Genomic DNA, 19108 nt, shown 5'->3' with positions numbered 1-19108 from the left:
TTACAATGTTAGAGCTCTCTCCAGGGATGGGTGCATACACTACCAGCTTGTGCCTGTGATCCTCCATGATCCTGCCAGCAAGCGGGCAGCAACCCTGACCATTTAGACGTGTGCTGACCTGCTGAGCAAGGTGACCAGGCTTCAAGGAAAAGCTTCCACAAAGCAGGAGGACTTCCATCCTGGGAAAGTTATACAAGTTCTCTTGGCTCCCTTCACAAACAACTATGGCTAAAATAAGACAAAAGAATTAACAGTAGCCAAACCTCACTAAGACGGAAGGAAAAGTAACAGGAAGGAAAAGTAACAAGGAGGAGGGACCGCTACCTTACAAGGAATTAGGGGCACCCAGTGCTTCAACTAGAGGGATTTCTGGCAGCCGCACCCCCATTCGGGCCTCCCAAGACCTCCCAGGGTGGCCCAGTTCTTGACCCCGAACTTCATCCGCTCCTTGGTAGCCCTCGCCAGCCATTGACTCAGCGATCCCTAAAAGAATGAATTTTCCAGAGGGCCCATTGTTTGTTTGTTTGTTTATTTATTTATTTTGTCTTTTTGCCATTTTTTGGGCCCCTCCCGCGGCATATGGAGGTTCCCAGGCTAGGGGTCGAATCGGAGCTGTAGCTGCCAGCCTACGCCAGAGCCACAGCAACGCGGGATCCGAGCCGCATCTGCAACCTACACCACAGCTCACGGCAATGCCGGATCCTTAACCCACAGAGCAAGGCCAGGGATTGAACCCGCAACCTCATGGTTCCTAGTCGGATTCGTTAACCACTGCGCCACGATGGGAACTCCCAAGGGCCCATTGTTTATTCAAAGAGAGGTTAGAAGTGCCTTCGAGAAAGAGCAGGATCCTTATTGGGGAAATATGAACAATCCCTCGGTCCCCATCAAGCTGGCCGGTAGGATGTCCTCAGATGATTGACAGTGCTGTGGTTGCGCCAGTACACAGGCCTCTCTAACAGAAGTTTGTGATTTACTTCCGACAAGCAGACTCGTCGCATTGGCATCTTGTTTTACTCAACATGGTGGCCTCCAGGAGACCAGAGCCAGTAACCTTTGACAAAGCTGGCAAGTGGTGGTGGGGACTCCCAAAGTCTTGTCCCCTGGAAGAAGGAAGGTCCAACCCTCCTCTGGCTGCTTGCATTGTCCAGTGTTGGTGCTGAGGTGAAATAACAGCCTCTGAAACTTTGTAACAACAGCTCAGTGGTGTGCCAACAGAGTTTGAAACTTCAAGGACCCTGTGAGGATGAGGTTGTGATCCCTCCCTCACAGGTAAGGAAATTCTGGTCCTGGGAGGCTAAGGAACTCATCCTAAACCCCACAGCCACCAAGTGGCCTCCTGATTCCCAGTCACACCCCCGAGACTGAAACACTTAAATGGGTGGCTTAGCCCAGGACAACTCACAGTACTGAGCCGGGCACTATTGCCCTTGCATTTCGCTGGGAATCTGGGCTTCAGAAGCCAAAGGTAATGCTGACAGCTGCCCGAGGCTGCCAGAGTGTTACTCTCATTTCTAACCAGAAAATAAGGCCACTGGCTTGTCGACACCCGAACAAACAGGTGCCAGAGTTGTTCCAGTGACGTTGATCAACCAGTTTCCACCCCAGAAAGTGATGGCGGGTTTTGTTTCTATCTTTTGACTTGGCCACCATACCATCTTATTACTTCTAATTATTTTTCAGTGTATCCCCTTTGAACACCTGAGCAGTATCCATCTCAAAACATCAATTCTGCAACCTTGTTTCTAAGAGTTCTAGTCCCCTTCTTTCCTAGCCCAGGGCATTGGCTTCAATCTAAAGTGATGATTATCAGTGATAAGAGAGGGTCTGCCTGTCTTGCAACTGACATTGAGGGAACACCTTTTAGAGCAGCGCCTCCTGCCTTCTAAGCGCTGTTTGGTCCATAATCTCTTTTTCACGCAATCCCCAGTCGCTTCCTGTGCTCCTCAAACACACCTTGGAAAATGCTTTAGAGTGTTTTGCTATGAAGGATTAAATTGTTACAGATTAGAGAACTTCTTTATCATGTTGAAATCTGCACCTGCCCCTCAATCACTGTTTTTAAAAGGGAGAGATGTTAACCTTTATCAAACGCCTTTCTGGCACCCACTGAAACCATCTAGGTTCTTTTTCTTTCTTCCTTTTGGTATATCTCCTAGTATTTAATTATCTGCTTATGATTTTAAGGCTGATTCACAACACAATGTAACCCACCCTGTGCTGGGTGCCAGACTCGGGGAGCACAGACTGAGACGTAAAGCGAATCGCTCCTACTTACAGAGGAAAGGGAGGGGAAAAGAACGTGGAGACCCGACACACATACCTGCATAGCATCAGAACAGCATTTGCGAATTCATGTATCATACACGGGGCACAGGGAGGACCCTCAGAACCACATATAAATCAGGTCAATCATAGAAGGCTTCCTTCAGGAAGTGGCAGAGAATTCAGAGACAGGCTGGGAATAAGGGCATCTGGATTTGAGTCCTCCCTCTTGTGGGGCCCAAGGACATGATTTCCTGGCCCATAATTTTCTCAACAATAAAACAGAAATAATCATAGACCAAGAGACCTTGAGAGGCACCCAGGTTAGCTTCTTTAATTTGTAAACTCTAGAGGCCAAGGTCCAAAGAGGAGAGCTGATTTGTCCAAGATCACCAAGCTATCCCTACCATCTTTCTTGGTACCAAGGGGGAGGGGAGAGAAACAAAGAAAGCTTTGAGATCTTGGGCAGGAAGGAAGCAGAGAACACTGGATGTGTCATGACACTTTGCCTGTAATAAACATTATTGTTGTCACCTTGAAAGCTCGCTGAGTCAGGAAGCAGGAGAGTGCAGAGACCAGCAGTCAAGGAGTCTGCAGGGAAGAGGGTAAGATCCTGGAGCTGCCCCTGCAGCAGCCCTGGGTCTTCTCCATCAACACACCTGAGCAGACATACAAGGATGGCTTTTCACAGTCATTCATCACTTACCCATCCACTCAACAAATATGGAAACTATACTGATTTGAAGAGTGTCCCCCCAAACTCACGTCCTCAAAATGTGACCTTATGTAGAAATAGGATCTTTGCAGATATAATTAAGGCAAGGTCATATTGGATTAGGAATGGGGTCACCCCAGATCCACTATGACTGGTATTATAAAAAAAGGGAGAAGAGGGATTTCCCGTCATGGCACAGTGGAAGCAAATCTCACTAGGAACCATGAGGTTATAGGTTCGATCCCTAGCCTCGATCCGTGGGTTAAGGATCCAGTGTTGCCGTGAGCTGTGGTGTAGGTCACAGACTCAGCTTGGATCCCAAGTTGCTGTGGCTGTGGTGTAGACCAGCGGCTGTAGCTCCATTTGGACCCCTAGCCTGGGAACCTCCATATGCCATGGGTGCAGCCCTAAAAAGGCAAAACAAACAAACAAAAAAAAAAAAAAAAGGGAAAAGAGACACAGAAATAGACACACACAGAAGGAAGACAATATGTGAAGACAGAGGCAGATGGAAGGGTGGAAGGGGTGCCTCTATAAGTCAAGGTCACCAAGGAAAGCCGGTCACCACCACAAGCCGGGAAAGGGGGATGGTACAGGTTCTCCCTCCGCACCTCCAGGAGGAAATCAATCCTAAATCTGAATTCTGATCTCCTGAACTGAAAAAGAATAATTTCTGTTGCTTTAAGCCACCCAGTTTGTGGTGCTTGGTTACAAAGACCTGGGAGCCCAGGGCTTGACCCACAGAACAGGAGGCTCTGGGAGGCAGAAGGAGGGTTTGGTCTGGAATCACTCAAATCACATCCCCCCTCGCCCCCAATCAATAGTCCCTGCCCTCTCAGCCACCATCCCTATCCTGTGACCAAGCATTCCAGCACCTTCTGGGGCCAGACATGGGGCTCCAAGTGCTCAGTAAGCTGTGAGGCACCAGGTACTGTACTAGGCACTTGTGCACACTTTGTCCTTAAACCTCAGGATCAGCCAAAAGGCAGGTGAGGACAGAGCAGCTCCGAGAGAGAGCAGATCCATCACAGAAGCACACTTCAAATCCAAGCTGTCTACTCCCCCTCCCTGGAGCAGGCGGTGTGGGGGGGAGGGAAAGGGGGGGTGTCGATTCTTTTGAACACCCCACCACCAGCATCCCTGGGGCTGCAGCACCTCCCCCTACAGGCCCATCTCCCACTTGCTCTGCAGCTGTGGGGACCCTGGGCAGTTGGCACTGTTCTTTGAAAAGGTATTTATCTTTCCACTCCCTGACAATGAGCAAGCAAGAGCCATAAAAGGCCATGCCCGACCTCAGGTGCACAAGGGTTCCACAGAGACAGATGTTGTTCACACACAGCGACCAGGCCCAGCCAGGAACTGCCAAGGATGCCTCCCCACAGAGCATGAGAGCCTTGCATGTGGACTTTCCGCTGAGCTGGCAGCTCAGCCAGGCCTCAGATGCAAGCAGCTTCCAGGCGCCTGGGGGAGGCCAGGTGCTCCATATATAAGCAAAAACAAGGTGCGGTCCAGCCCAAGGCCCACCTGAGGCTCTAGCACAAGCCTAAGACTTTTTTTTTTTTTGTCTTTTCTAGGGACGTGCCCGCAGCATATGGAGGTTCCCAGGCCAGGGTCTAGTCAGAGCTTAGCTGCCGGCCTACACCAGAGCCACAGCAACGCGGAATATGAGCTGCATCTGTGACCTACACTACAGCTCACGGCAATGCCAGATCCTTAACCCACTGAGCAAGGCCAGGGATCAAACCCAAAACCTCATGGTTCCTAGTTGGGTTCGTTAACCACTGCCACAATGGGAACGCCCTAAGCCTAAGATTTTTGTTTGGGTACCACTTTGATCTTTTCTTTTTTTTTTTTTCTTTTATGGCTGCACCTGCGGCATATGGGAGTTCCCAGGCTAGGGGTCAAATTGGAGCTACAGCTGTCGGCCTACACCACAGCCACAGCAATGCCGCATCCTTAACCCACTGAGAAAGGCCAGGATTGAACCTGAATCTCCAAGAATACTAGTCGGGTTTGTAACCCACGGAGCCACGATGGGAACTCCCTGTCATTTTCTTCTTTTGGATAAGAGCCAAGCCTGAGATGTTAGAAGAAAGGAGAAGGCAAGTGCTAGAGGAGCCCCGGACAAGGCTGGCTGGTGTCTGTCTACTTTCTGCTTGCTGTTCTCTGCAGAGATGGAGAAACACAGGCTGGAGAGTCAAGAGAATTCAGTTCTGGTTCCAGCACTGGTGCTTATGGCTGTGCAACTCTGGATACATACTTTAACCACTCTGAGCCTCAGTTATGTCCACTGTGGGAACAGAGCAAATGTGCTGAGTGTCACTTCCTGCAGGAGGTGGGGCTGTAAATCTATGACAGCAACGGAAGACAGAGTATTTTCAGAAACTCCATGGGGGCGGGGCAGGGGGACACAGGTGGCAGGAAGGGGGATGGAGTCAACCTCCCTCGATAGATCTTTTATGATAGTGTATGAAAAGGACTAGAATATTTTCCCCTTCAATCTCCTCTTCCCCTGCCTTTGAATGAAGCCAATATACAGGGAAAATTGGACAAAGAAGAAGTAGGAAAAATTCTAGATGACCTATTGAGGGCAACCTTGGCATTAGAATAATTACTCAACACACACAAACACATACACACACAGCACTTGAACCTCATTGTAGATTCAAAATTTGCCCAAAGTGATTACATCACCAGATCCAGAGAAGCAGGTACTAGGCAGGAATTATTATCCCAAATTTTCAGAAAGGGAAATAAAGGCCCAGGGAATTGAGGTAACCCTGCCCAAGGTCACACAGCATAGCCAAAATGGGGCCTCTGGACTCCAGTGCAGTTTGGCCAAAGCACAAGATGGTTATGGATGATGGGCTCCATGCAGGGCCAAAGGAGAGGGCTAGTTCTTTTGCATCAGCATCAGCAACATCTGTCTGTCTGTCTGCTGTCTCCCTCTCACACACACACACACACACACACACACACGGGTGCACAACAACTAAGGTCTCTATCAGGCAGCCCAGGTTGCCTGGGGAGCCACATTCCAGGAAAGAAACAGGGCCTTCCTTCCCCACCAGCAGGAAAAGCGCAGAGCCTCATGGGCCCCCAGCTGGCATCTCCATAGTGATACAATCACAGAGGCTGTGGGGCTAAAAATAAAGTCTGTACCTCCTGAAACCCCCGTCTTCCCAGCTGCAGCTGCATGAGGGCTTGGTGATGCTTGGTGACCAACACCTAAATTGCAAAGGTGGTCCCTCCACCCTGAGAACAGGAGACAGCATGCCCAGGACACCAGGAACGAAACGCCACTTGTGCTCCCAAGGAAGAGTTTCCCAAGGTTGTCATCCATGGGGTCCCGGTCAAATGGGTTCCATGTGGGTGGTGCCAGAGAGCATAAGGTACTGCGCCCTCTGGGCACAAAGGTTCCTATACACACACAAGTGATCCGTTCAGAGCAGGCCTCCTGGGGAGGCGCCTCTTGCGACTTGAGAGTAAGAAGTGTTCCTTCTCCAGGGGCACCAAGGGTTTTCAAGTTTTCCCACTTAAAAAAATAAAAAGAGTAGTTCCCTGTGGCTCAGTGGGTATTGAGAATCTGCTGTTGCCATTGCTGTGGCACAGGTTTGATTCCTGGCCCAGGAATCTCCACATGCGAAGGGCACAGCCCCCAAATAAATAAATCAATAAACTAAAGTAGCCATTTAGCCTAGAATTTCAAAGCCAGACTGCTTGGATCTGAGTCTATCAGCCACTCGACCTTGGGGAAGGCAGCTTTCCCCTCTGGGCCTCAGCTTTCTCATCTGTCCAAGGGGGTTAACCTCAGAGGGCCGTGGAGGACCTGGCATAGAGTAAGTGACCCTAGAGCCCAGTCAATCGGCGGCCTGGTGCATCGCGTCCTGGAGGGTGGGCTAGCCTGAGACCCCAGACGTGAATGGACACTCCCTCTGAAAGCAGCCTTTCCAGGTACCAGCTGTGTGTGGGCTGGAAACCACCTGCAGCAGCCTGCTCTACACATGCTGAGCACCTCTCACTCTCCATCTACAAGACCTTGCACAAATCAGCCCTTAGCCTTGGCTTATCTTCCCAATAATCTATAACATGGATCGTAACCTACAATTTCTAGCATGGTCATTAACCATATTGCGGCTAATTCTGAACGGTCTTAAAATTCTCAAGAAGCACACAATGAATGCAACTCCTCATTAGCCACGCAGCCCTAAGTTAATAATTAAGCAGCCTTAATTGGTGGATATGGAAATGTCCGGATCGGCTTCCTAGGCACCACTGCACACGAACTGGCCGGGCCCAATAATGGATTTCCTAAGTCAGCTCACAGAGCTAATTCACATAGAAAGTTAATTAGCCTAATGAAGGCAAGTGTGACTTAGTGAATTCCAGCCTGACTTTCTGCTCTGACTCAGCCACCCCAGGAGGCTGCCAATGTCATCCTCCAGGCTTTGATTTCCTGGAGCTCAAAGGAGGGGGCCCAGGGGACAGTGCTTCAGGGACCGTGGGTCCCTGGCTCCCCTAATGTGATCAGTTGGGAGTCAGTGAGTGTTCAGGAGGCCACTGAGATGCAGGATGCACCTTCTTTTTTTTTAAAGGGCTGCACCTGCGGCATATGGAAGTTCCCAGGCTAGGGGTTGAATCAGAACTGCAGCTGCTGCCTACACCACAGCCACAGCAACACAGGATCCGAGCCCATCTGCAATCTATGAGGCAGCTTGTGGCAATGCTGATCCTTAACCCACTGAGCAAGGCCAGGGATAGAACTCACATCCTCACAGATACTAGCTGGGGTCTTAACCCACTGAGGCACAACAGGAATTCTGAGGACACACCTTGTGGATCTGGTTCTGGAAGCTTTGTGAGGGAGCAAGTGGAAGTCACTGGTGAGTCCCCAGACATCACCCACCCTTATACGTACAACTAAAGAAGAACAGGGCTGTCCTTGACCAGAAAGCCAATGGCTCATGTGTGCAGGGCAACTGAGAGTTCACAAAAACACCCTCTCATCCAGACTCTCAAAGCATGCATACAGCATCCCTGGAAGGGAGCATCACTCCCCACCCTGTTCCCCCCGTTGGATGGATGCAGAAACCAAGGCACAGAAAAGTACAATCTTCAAAGGCCATTCTACCTTGGGAATGGTACAACTCATGTCTCCCAGACCCACAGGCCCCTCCTGGTCCAGTTTTCTTTCACTGTTCACCATCCAGAGGCAAGCCAAAGCCAGCATCTCGTCAGTCCAGAAACAGCCCAAGAGTCTCTCAACAGATGAGTGTTCTGTCTGTCCATAAAGTGGAATATTACTCAGCCAATAAAAGGAGGGTGATTCTGACACGTGCTACCACATGGATGAACCTAAAGGACATTGTTCAGTGACCTAAACTAGATACAAAAGGACAAAAACTGTATGATTCCACGTATACGAGGTACCCAAAGGAGTCAAATTCACAGAGACAGAAAGCAGAAGGGCAGGTGCCAGGGACTGGAAGGAAGAGGAAATGGAAAGTTGCTGTTTAGGGGGGACAGAGTTTCAGTTTGGGAAGATGAAAAAGTTCTGGAGATGGATTATGGTGATGGTTGCACAACAACGTGAATGTACTTATTGCCACTGTACTGAGCACTGAAAAATGGTTAAGATGGTCAATTGGATGTTATGCGCATTATACTACCCACAAAAAGAGAATCAAGTACTGCATGTGCCACAACATGGATAAACCTCAAAAACACCATGCTATGTCAAAGGAGCAAGACATAAAAGGTCACATATTATATGATTCCATTTATATGAAATATCCAGAATAGGTACATCTACAAAGACAGAAAGTAGATTACTAGTGGTCTGGGGCCAGGGGAGGAGGGAGAATGGAAAGTGACTACTAATGGGTGTGGGGTTTCCTTTTAGGGTGATGAGACTGCTCTAGAATTAGACAGAGGTGTAGGTCGAACAGCATCGTGAATGTACTATGTGACACCGAACCATACATTTAAAAATGGTTAATTTTGAGTTCCCGTCGTAGCTCAGTGGTTAACGAATCTGACTAGGAACCATGAGGTTATGGGTTCAATCCCTGGCCTTGCTCAGTGGGTTAAGGATCTGGTGTTGCTGTGAACTGTGGTGTAGGTCACAGACATGGCTCGGATCCCACGTTGCTGTGGCTCTGGTGTAGGCTGATGGCTACAGCTCCGATTGGACCCCTAGCCTGGGAACCTCCATATGCTGCAGGAGCGGCCCTAGAAATGGCAAAAAGACAAAAACAAAAACAAAAACAAAACAAAACAAAAACGGTTAATTTTAAGTTACGTGAATTTCACTTCAGTTTTGTTTGTTTGTTTTTTGTCTTTTGTCCTTTTAGGGCCACACCTGCAGCATATAGAGGTTCCCAGGCTAGGGGTCGAATCAGAGCTACAGCTGCTGGCCTACGCCACAGCCACAGCAACACCAGATCCGAGCCACACCTGCAACCTACACCACAGCTCATGGCAACGCCGGAACATCAACCCACTGAGCAAGGCCAGGAATCAAACCCGCAACCTCATGGTTCCTAGTCAGATTTGCTAACCACTGAGCCATGATGGGAACTCTGAATTTCACTTCAGTTTTAAAAAAAGGAAAAAAAATCTCCCATTCCCCAACCTTCTTTCCTTCTGTATCCAAACCTTGCCCAGTGCCCTCTTTTTCTGCTAGGCATCTGCCCAGCAGCCCTTCCTGCCCCTCCCAGGCTCTGCACACACCAGAACCTCCATTTTTCTCTCTGCATCCAGGCCTGAGCATAGCCAGAGGCTTGGAATCCTTCTGTCTGCATCATTCCAAGCAGGTTAGGATTTCATTGAGAGCAGGAAAAATTTGGAAGGCATCCTCCTGGGAGAGCAGGTGGGCCAGACCACTTTTTTCAAGTTTCCTTTCATCAGAGGCTTTGTTAAACCCTCTTCCAAGTTCTGAATCAGTCAAGTGCTCCAAGGAAGCCAAAAAGGCACCACTCAGCCCTGCCCCTAGGAGGGAGGCCTGTGGGTAGGACGCCTGGACCCCAGAAACCACATTAAGGTGACAGTCCAGGATTTGGCTTAGACAGCATAGGGAGATCTAGGGAAAGCAGATCTAACTCATTTTGGAGTTATTTTTTGTGCTGTTGTTTTTCTCTTTAGGGCTACAGATGTGGCACATGGGACCAGGGGAGGGGTCACAAGCCGGCCACAGCCACAGACAGGGCAACATGGGATCTGAGCCAGGTCTGCGACCTACGCTGCAGTTTATGGCAATGCTGGATCCTTAATCCACTGAGTTGAGGCCAGGGATCGAACCTAGTCATGGATACTAGCTGGATTTTTAACCCACTGAGCCACAACAGGAACTCCTCAGACCCTCTAACTCTTGTTGAAGGGACCCCAGAGGGGCCCCCATGTCTCTTCTCAGCCCAGTGGCCATGGGCCCTTCAGCTCTCCCAGCTCAAAGGAGCCACAGTCACCAGAGATGAAGCGCTGGCCTCCATCTCCTCCCTTAACTGCTGCCACATCCTCACGAGGCCACTTTGGGGCCCTGCTCTTTCTCTAATGAGTGAGGAAAAGGGCAGAGTGGGGCAGGAAGAGAGGAAAAACCCAAACCAAACCAGCCTACACCACAGCCGCAACAATGCGGGCTCAGAGCCACATCTATGACCTACACCTCAGCTTGCAGCAACACCAGATCCTTAACGCACTGAGCAGGGCCAGGAATCAAATCTGCATCCTCAAGGAGACTATGTCGGGTTCTTAACCCACTGAGCCACAAGAGGAACTCCATGAACTGTGTCCTTTTTTAAAACTCGCCTGCCCCACCCCCATAACCAGGTGGTCCTATCTCAGCCAGTCTGAAAGATGCTCTCACTTGAGGGATGAAAAAGGCACCACCTCCCAGGACCTCAACCAAAGCCTCCCAGGTCCATGGCTCCAAGACTTGACAACAGGATCACAATGGGGTCCCCAAATCATGTAAATGGCCATGGCCCTAGAGGGGGCAATCCTCTCTCAGGGAATGGAAATCCTGCTCTATGTCCACAGTGTCTCTTTGAATAGCGAAAGCTATACAACAAAAGAATAGAAATTCCATTTTCCCTCTGGAAAAAAATTAAAAATGCACACAAACCCAAACTAGAAACTTTTGGGTGCTATTCAGACTGTACTGGATCAGAAAATACTTGGATTTTAAAAAAAAAAAAACATAACAACATGCATAGGCCTTGTGATGGACATAACTGAACATGAACTTGAGGAATGGGGGACCTAGGTTAGGACAAGAATCCTGCCAGCAGGTACTTCCTCTGTGGCTGGCCCAAATCATGACCTCCCTGAGTTGCGGTGTGCCCGAATGGGAAACATGACAGCTAAAAGCACTGGGCGCTAAATCATAGCCTCTCCTAGCCTCGGTTTCCTCACCTATAAAATGAGCACAGCAGCACTTCTGGGTGTCACAAGAAGCATAATAGGCAGAAGCACCCTGTGCTGTAGAGGACGTTACACAAAAGGTGGATAAAAGAGAAAGGCCGATTTGCCTCTGGACCTCTAGCCACTGCCTCCTCCAAAGTGGTCATCAGGTCCTAAGTCTCCACCAGGCCACTGTGAGGCACTGGGGACTCAAAGACAAATAAGCCAAGGTCTCTGAGTAGTGGAGCAGCTGGGCTAGACCTGGGATCCCTACAGTTTGGAGAGGGAAGGGATCTCAGTATCCGGAAAAGTCCATCATCAAGCATCAACCTAGCTGGGTACCAGATGGGGGGCCACTACCACCCTCCAAACACCAGTCCTGAAGCTCCTATGCCACTAGGACAAACTCCAGAGAACCGAACATCCTAGATCTCAAAAGCCAGCCTCTAGTTCATGTCCTGTCCTGAGTCTCAGTCCTGCTCCTCACCCAGCCTAGGATGGTCAGGACTCAGGGAAATGGAAAGTCCTCCTTAAAGGTCAAGCCCTTGGACTTTTTTTTTTTTAATTATTATTTTTTTTTTCCCCGCTGTACAGCATGGGGACCAAGTTACACATACACATATACATACTTTTTCCTCCTTTTGTTGTGTTGTGCCGCAAGTATCTAGACATAGTTCTCAATGCTACACAGCAGGATCTCATTGTAAATCCATGCCAGGAGCAATAGATTGCATCTGTTAACCCCAAGCTCCCGATCCCTCCCACTCCCTCCCTCTCCCCCGGGGCAGCCACAAGTCTGTTCTCCAGGACTTGGTTTTTTCCAATGTTCCTTCTGCTCACCTATTCTTGTAAGATGCTGAATTCCTCTTTTCCCCCCTGCTGGCAGACAGAACAATCCCTCAGGAGAGGGGTCAGGTTTGCCAGAAGAAATAACCAAGGTAAAAAGAGAAATGGGTGTAATCGGTGTTCTAAATCTTGGTACCCAATGAGTGCAGGCAGACTGCGCTGGTCAGCAGTCAATGCTGGTGAATTCACTCACAATGCTTTGGTGAGTCACCCAAGGCTGGGACCTGAAATAAATCACACAGCTGGGAGCTCAAGGGAATATTGATGTGAAGATCTGTTATCCACCTCCCTTGCTACTCCTGGCAGCAAATGCCCAGGATGGGGGGGAGCCATATAGAAATTAATGAGCCACTTTCCCCACCGGGTTAATGCAAACTGTGCTCTGGACCAATTAAAAAAGCCACTTCAGAACTTTGCTTCGGCTGTGTTGGAAAATGTCACGGGTGGGAGGGGAAAAATGAGGTCCTAAGTTATGCATGTCCATTTGATGGCTCAACAAAGGGGAGCTTTTGTTATTAATGGTGTTTTAGTGTTGGGTTCTTAAACACATCAAACAAATTTCCTTCAAACTGGTAGTTACCGACTGCCACCGGGAAGGCTGCAGGCCTCCCACCTCCCAGATGGCTCAACCACAATGAACGTTTGGCCTGTCAGATGCACAACACTGACGAACTAATTGAAATATGCTGCAAAAAGCAAACCCCAAATAAATGTGAATTAGCTGTTTCCTTACAGAGGAGTCCGCCGAACTGCCTCCGTGTCTGGCCGTCCCTGCCGACTGAACGTGCCCGCCCCCCCGGTGAGCATCGCTGCCGTGTGGTTTTCAAAGGACTTAAATGCTTTTTTCCATTGTGATTACCCAAGAGGGAAAAATTCTAATTGCAGAAAGTGTTTGATTTTTCTCCCTCTTACGGAAAAAAAAAAAAAAGAAAGAAACCAACCCGCAAGGAAAAGTCAACTCTTACAAAGTGCCCAGAAAAGCAATTAATGGGCTCTCCAGCAGGACAGAGGAGGGCGATAAATCCGGGCCCCGCCCTTCAGACCTGCGGGAAGCTCCGCCCCCCGGCGGCTCCTTGCAAAAGGAAGCTGAGGAAGGGCCACCTCTTTCTACCACGATTCCCACCCCCCACCCTTCAAGATGGGCTTTCTAAGGGCTGTGAAGAGACAAGCAGAGCGACAGCTGGAGGCACCCTAGTGGCTCTCCCTCCACGCGCAGCACGCAGGACGCTGGCGCCTGGTGGGCCACCCTGGAGCCTGATTCCTTCGTGGACCGTGGCCAGGTGAGGCCAGGAGGTTGCAGGGCCTGACTCAGTCTCGCAGGGCAGCAGCAGGAAAGAGGTCTCGCCTCGCTCCACAGCTCAGCTGATGAGTCAGCCAGACCACGGAGACCTGGGGGGGAAAGCCCCCCAGCTGTCAAAAGAGAAAATTCCATCCTTCACGGGGAACCATCTTTGAAAAGAGGACTAAAGACCCTAGGAGAGAAGAACGAGCAGAAATCTCTATTACCTGTGTACCAACTCTTAACAGGGCACACAAGGCAAAACATTTTTGAAAAGCTTCCCAGAGTAAGAAGGCCAGAATTTGAGGGCTGGGGCCCCAGGAAGTCCCACGTTGGCCCCGAAATGCCTCCTTAAGAGGGTCATTCCTCTGGGAGAAGGGCTTTCTTTAGCTTCTCCCAGCGAAGACCATTTCTGTCAGAGGGACCGACCTGGGACTGCAAACACCCCTTTGTGTGTGAGAACATGGGCACCTCTTGCCAGCAGGCTGTGGAAAGGAGAGACGGTTGTCCTTCTGGAAGGGGTATAGGAGGGCGATAAAGAGCAACAAAGATGGAAGACGCGGTCCTTGCTGGGGTTGGGGGCGGAAGGGCGGCCAAGGAGGAAAGAATCTCGCCGCGGATGCGGCAGGAGCTAAGGAAAAAGAACCACACTTGAGATCAGCCGGGGTGGGTACAAGTCTTGGCCTGGTCCCAGCTACCTGTGCAAGCTCCAGCAAGTCACTGACCTTTCTGAGCCTGTTTCCTGTCTCTAAAATGTGGCAATGGTCCCTCCTTATCTCTCAGGAATGCTGTGTTGTGGAACTACCTTGTTCTCCTTATTCACAGATTCCGTATTTACAAATCCGCCTGCTGGATGATACAGCTTAATTGTAACCCCAAATTAACTATTGAGGTTCTTGCACAGTCATTTGCAAATGTGCACTGGGCCAGGGGCGGGGGCGTGGAATTGAGTCACCCAGCATGCCTGATCCCAGCTGAGGTCAAAGGAGCTGGCCCTTTGCCTTTTGTTTCAGTTCAAACTGTCCACAAGTGTCCTTTCCGTGATCCGTTTAGTTGTCAGTTTTCACACTTTTGTGCTTTTTGTTTAAATTTAAAATGGCCCCGAGCATGAAGCTGTCTGGTGCTCAGAGTCAGGAAGGCTGTGATGTGCCTCACAGAGAAAACACGTGTTAGATGAGTTCTATCCAGGCTTGAGTGATGGTGCTGTTGGCTGAGTTCAATTAATGAATCAATAATATATATTAAATAAGGCATCTTTAAAGACAAACACACATAAAACAAAGCTATGTATTGATTAGTGGACAAACATGTTGCAACCAGAAGCTGACAGGAACAGCATTTCTTCTGCATTTCCCCTAAGAAAAGTGGTCCACTGCACTTTACAGAACTGCCAGGGAGGGGCCTGGACTGTGTGCACACATGACCCAGGATACCTTATTCTGGGAGGTCTTGGCTCTGCTGGGCCAAGGCTCCTGCAGCTGAAGGTTGAGTGTCCACACCCAGCCTATCAGCATCACTTGGAGATGGGAATCAGCCCTGGACCTTGGAGTCCTGCCGCCGTTTTTAATAGCTTTTCCTCTACACTCCCAACTCCCCACAGCTTCCCACAAGAGGGACTCAGAACTGGGGGTGAGGGGGGCATGGAGGAAAAGCTTTATGAAGGATGGGGAACTTCAGCGAGGAGAGGGTGGGAAACTGCTTTCTTGATACTCTTCCCCAAAGCTCTTGCTTGGGTTTTGATTTATCTGTTACCAGAACCCTGCCTGTTGGTTAATTTTGTTTCCGTCCTCTGGCAAGGGCAATTGTTAATATGAGTAATTGAAGCGAATGCTAACTCTCCTCTCCAACAGTGCTCTTTCTGTCTTTTGCCATAAAGCCTTCGCAGGGGTTTGTCACAATGTTTGCCGGACTGGGTGTTAAGGAAAGCAGTAACCCTGTACCCATTTTACAGGGAAAAGAGGGCTCATGTACAGGGCTGCTGCCCATTGTCTGCCTTGCAGGTATAAAGAGTCAGCACTGAGCTGGTAATTAGGGACCTGGGTTCCAGGCTGCAGGACAGGTCTTGGGTGAGTTACTTCTACTCTGTCGGCCTCACCCTCTCATCCTTAACGGGGTGCGTGCAGCCCTCCCAGCTCCAGTGTCCTCCCCCAGTCACTGCTGGAGGAGACTTGCAAAGGCACCAGCAGGCTCGTCACCTTCCCTCCAGACCAATTCTTTCCTCTCACACCAGAACTTTTTCTGGTACGGCCTTGGTGATAACCACTGATTTGAGACTCTAAACCTTTAGAGGTGCAGGGCTATCAAAACTCCGCCCACTCTTCAAGGCCTCCTTCACATCCCACCTCTTTCAGGAAGTCAACCCTGACTGCCTTACCCAGAAAGAGCATCTCCTCCTCCAAACCCTGCCTGACATTTAGGCAACTCTTATCTCACATACCTGGTGCTCCCCGTGGAGCCCATCTCCCTGACTACACCATGAGTTGGCCCCAGTTTTAAGTGCAATGTTATTCACTGTTACTCAACTCTTATCTGTCCAGTTTTCCAGAGACTTTTTTTTTTTTTTTTTTTTTTTTTTTTTGCTTTTAAGGGCTGCACCTGCGGCACATGGAAGTTCCCAGGCTAGGGGTCCAATCGGAGCTATAGCCGCTGGCCTACACCACAGCCACAGCAATGCAGGATCCAAGCTGCGTCTGCGACCTACACCACAGTTCACAGCAACCACAAATCCTTAACCCACTGAGTGAGGCCAGGGATCAAACCCACAACCTCATGGTTCCTAGTCAGAATTCCAATGTGCTATGACAGGAACTCCCCAGAAACCTTTTGTGATGACTATAAAGAATACAGATAGATTTACACATCCACGTACACACACACATAGACAGTAAAGGAAAAGAGAAATAAGTATGCCGACCACAAAGATAAGTGAATTTAGTCTTGAGGCAAAGCTTGCCTGGCCCTAAATTCTAAAGGAAAAATTTCCATAGGCGACTCCATAAGAAGACCTGAGCAGAGAGGGAGCGACGCCCCATGTCACGGTTTCCCCTGGTTTTAGAGCAAAGCAGGCAGGGATTTGCCATGGCTGCCATGGCTCTGTCTGAACATCCCGGGTATCCAGTGAAAGCCTAATAAACACCAATGGAAGGACCTACAGAGAAGCTACTTGCAGACCACTCAGCTGTACTGGGGTCTAATGGCAAGGGGTCCTAGTGAGCAGGTTTCAGGGTGGCGGTATGCAAGGTTGAGAAGCGGTGTGGAAGCATGTCACCTCTGGACTGACCACCTCTCCTGCCCATGGCTGAGGGCACAGGCATGAGATCACTGTCCTTCAGTGACAGAACACACGCACCCCCCTCACCCCCACCTCTCATCGTCTTTTCCAAAAGCAGCCAGGCAGGGATCTTGATGCACCAGAAGTTTCCTCTTCTAATCACTACAAGTTAACTGCACATCCTCCATGACTGGCTTTTCTTGGAGACCAAGTTGGAAAGCCTTAACCGGATGGGATGGTTAGGAGAACCTCTGCCTGTTTTGAAAACAGGCCCCTAGACAGGAAGGAAGGCAAAGTGGGGTCCTCATGAGAGAGAAGGTACAGTCAACCTGGAACAAGGGCTCTTGGCTTCTCACCACTTATCCAATTATGAGAACCCCCCACATGCCAGGCACTACGGGGGATACAGAGAAATGAGATTCAACTCCGAACCCCCAGGCACAGGGGGAGGGACAGGGTAACCTTTAACTGCCATATCACGTGGATTAAGGTGACATATAAATTGGATTAAGGTGACACAAAGGTGGCACGAACAATCCTGGGTCTCAATAACAATTGATAAGGCAGAGGATGCTGCTCCAGGTCCTGAAGGACCTCATCCAAACAGAGGAATTTTCTTTCAGATTCCATAAGGACCACCCAAGACCAAGAGAAACCAAGGGACTCAGGGAAGCTCGTACAGACCTTATGGGGATGATCAGGCCTGGAACCTTGACTCCTACAATCCAATTCTACATCCTACTGCCTCCCATGCCTCGTGAGTGCAAAGGCCAAAGAGAGATATCCATTCCACACCCAGAGCCTAGAGAGTCCAGTCTGGGCCTGGCCATCATCACAGCAGAGCATGTACTGTCCTGGTCATTTGGCAAGTCACTCCCTACCAGAAAAACAATGGCTTCCTAACTGGGTTTCTCTCTGCAAAGGAAAAGACTGGGAATCTCCCATCACAAAAGAAGAAAAATTTAACAGAGACCATCAGGGGTCAGATCAATTAGGGCCCCAGAGGCAAGCTAGGGACGGGGCTTCTACTCTATCTGGACACCGATGCTGACAGTGCACAGGGTGCTGACCCAAGGCCACCAGGGACAAATCAAACTGCACCTGTCCTCCATCCTCCAGGAGCTCACAATCCAGCGGGACAGATAAGCCAGGCACAAAAGTAACTAAAATAAGGCAGGAGGTGATAAGAGTCACACAAGAGACACAGATAAGGTGCAGTGGGAGTTCAGAGCAGAGATGAGTCACACTGGGGGCTTGGCCGTGGGGGAGATTCAGGTGAAGGGGAGCATTTACTACATTCCCCTCAGAAAGGAGGTGAGGGGGTGTCTAGCCTCTCAGCCCCAGTGGCTCCCAGGTGGGGGCTGCTTGAGAGCCAGCAGCAGACTAAGAAAGATGCTCCAAAGGAGGTCCTCTCTGAAGAATCCGGCTTCTGGAGAGGAGAAGGGGGGCCCTGAGACCCCAGTCCATATTTCAGAAGTTGGGAGAGGAGTGTAGGATGAGGAATCAGGAATGTACGCAGAGGCAGCAAATGCGTTGAAAAGGGACAGAGCTAGAAGATTTGCCTTGAAATGACATTTGCCTAGCAAACACACTCTATTTACTTAGAACTTCCATCTGAGGTTTCCCGGGGGAGTGAGTGCACATTATGGGGGAGGGGAGCTCTAGGGTCTCCTCCCCAAGTCACCCATCAGCCCTGCCCCTGAAAAGAAAGGATGGGGTGGAGGGAGTAAGGAGGAAGCTGGCTGCCCTAAAACAGAGCTGGCACCTCAGGTTACAACAGGAAAGGGAGACTCACAGGATGGAGATAGGCCAGATTTTCTTCCAGCGAGGGGGACAGCGGCAGCACTTCTTCTAAGTCCTGGCCCCTTCTCTGAGGGCCACAGCCCATGCTCCGGCCCCGGACACCCACCTGGCTGGAGGGCTGTCTGGCCGGAGGCGGGAAGCCCAGAAGGCTGGACAGAGGGCTTCGGCCACCACTTCCTCTCAGAGCGCGGGCCGGCCCGGGCAGGCCCAGCACCACACACACACACACCTGCCCCTTGACCGCCGTGACACTTGGCACTGGGGGAGGGGAGTCCTCCGCGCCCCGGCCGGAACCGACAGAAATTCGGTATTAGCGCTAGGGCCCCGAATCCGGAGAGCCAGCGCCTCCCCCGGGGGCCGGGCTGGGGGCGATTTCCTGGGTCCGGGGTCCCCGCGCGCCACACCCTCCTCCCCGCGCGGGGCGGCCGGGGCCGGGTCTCCCGCTTTTCCCTCCCACCCGGCAGGCTGCCGGCGTGCCTGCTCCGCGCCCCCACATCCCCGGGGTTCGCCGGGGGCCTGGGGAGGGGGGCCG

The 19108-nt window shown here is 50.4% G+C and overlaps 1 protein-coding gene across 2 annotated transcripts in view; it reads right to left on the bottom strand.

The window, feature by feature from the left end:
• The window catches only part of PITPNM2 (phosphatidylinositol transfer protein membrane associated 2), a 155378-nt gene that overhangs the window by 136171 nt on the left and 99 nt on the right, over nt 1–19108 (bottom strand). The window lies entirely within an intron of this gene.

Source organism: Sus scrofa, chromosome 14 (genome assembly GCF_000003025.6).
Source record: "Sus scrofa isolate TJ Tabasco breed Duroc chromosome 14, Sscrofa11.1, whole genome shotgun sequence".
Taxonomy (NCBI): Eukaryota; Metazoa; Chordata; class Mammalia; order Artiodactyla; family Suidae; genus Sus; species Sus scrofa.
This window is presented reverse-complemented; position numbering and strand designations above follow the sequence as displayed.